Source organism: Nothoprocta perdicaria, unplaced genomic scaffold (genome assembly GCF_003342845.1).
Source record: "Nothoprocta perdicaria isolate Ctin4 unplaced genomic scaffold, notPer1 scaffold_234, whole genome shotgun sequence".
Lineage (NCBI taxonomy): Eukaryota > Metazoa > Chordata > Aves > Tinamiformes > Tinamidae > Nothoprocta > Nothoprocta perdicaria.
Window position 1 is genome coordinate 507,584 of NW_020455460.1, and position 686 is coordinate 508,269.

Sequence of the window (686 nt, forward strand, 5' to 3'; positions counted from 1 at the left end):
TGAGAAAACAATACGCTTTTTAAAGACTACGTATTCGCGTGATGAGCATTTAGGCATGTTAACAAATAATGTATACGTTAGAAGTTCTTTAAATATCTTAATAGCAGAAATTATTCACTGCCTTCTGAATAAATAACATACACTTTAGCATTTATCTAAATAAATCAGTTAGACCGCAGAGTTTCCATCTCCAAAGATACCATTATAGCTTATTGTCAATTTTACACATTTCCAGGACTGCTTGTGCTTTTTACTTTTTCCCGAGCCGCCGGGAAGGCTGAAGAGGGGTGTTTGTGGAGGCTTTTCCTGCAGCTTCCCCCTCAGCCACGGCTGGTTGCGGTGCCCGTGCTGCGAATCCGCCTCCGCTCGGCGGCCCCTTCCCTGGCCGCACACCACAGGGCCCCTTTGACTCGTCCTTTCGTTGGGCGGGCGCTCTGATCCCGCACCTCCCTTCGCCTCGCCACGCCACTCGCGCGTGGAAAGCCTCTGTCTCGGGAGAAGGTCGCTTTGGGCCTGGAATTGGCGAACCCTTTGGAAGAGAGCGCCAAGGCCGCGCTCGCAGGGCCGCCGCGACACGAGGCGCGGGCGGGCGGGCCCGCGGGTGCCGGCCCTGCCCGTGCCCCGTGCCCCGCGTCCCGCGTCCCGCGTCCCCCGGCCACGCTAGGGACGGCCGCGCCCCGCCGGCC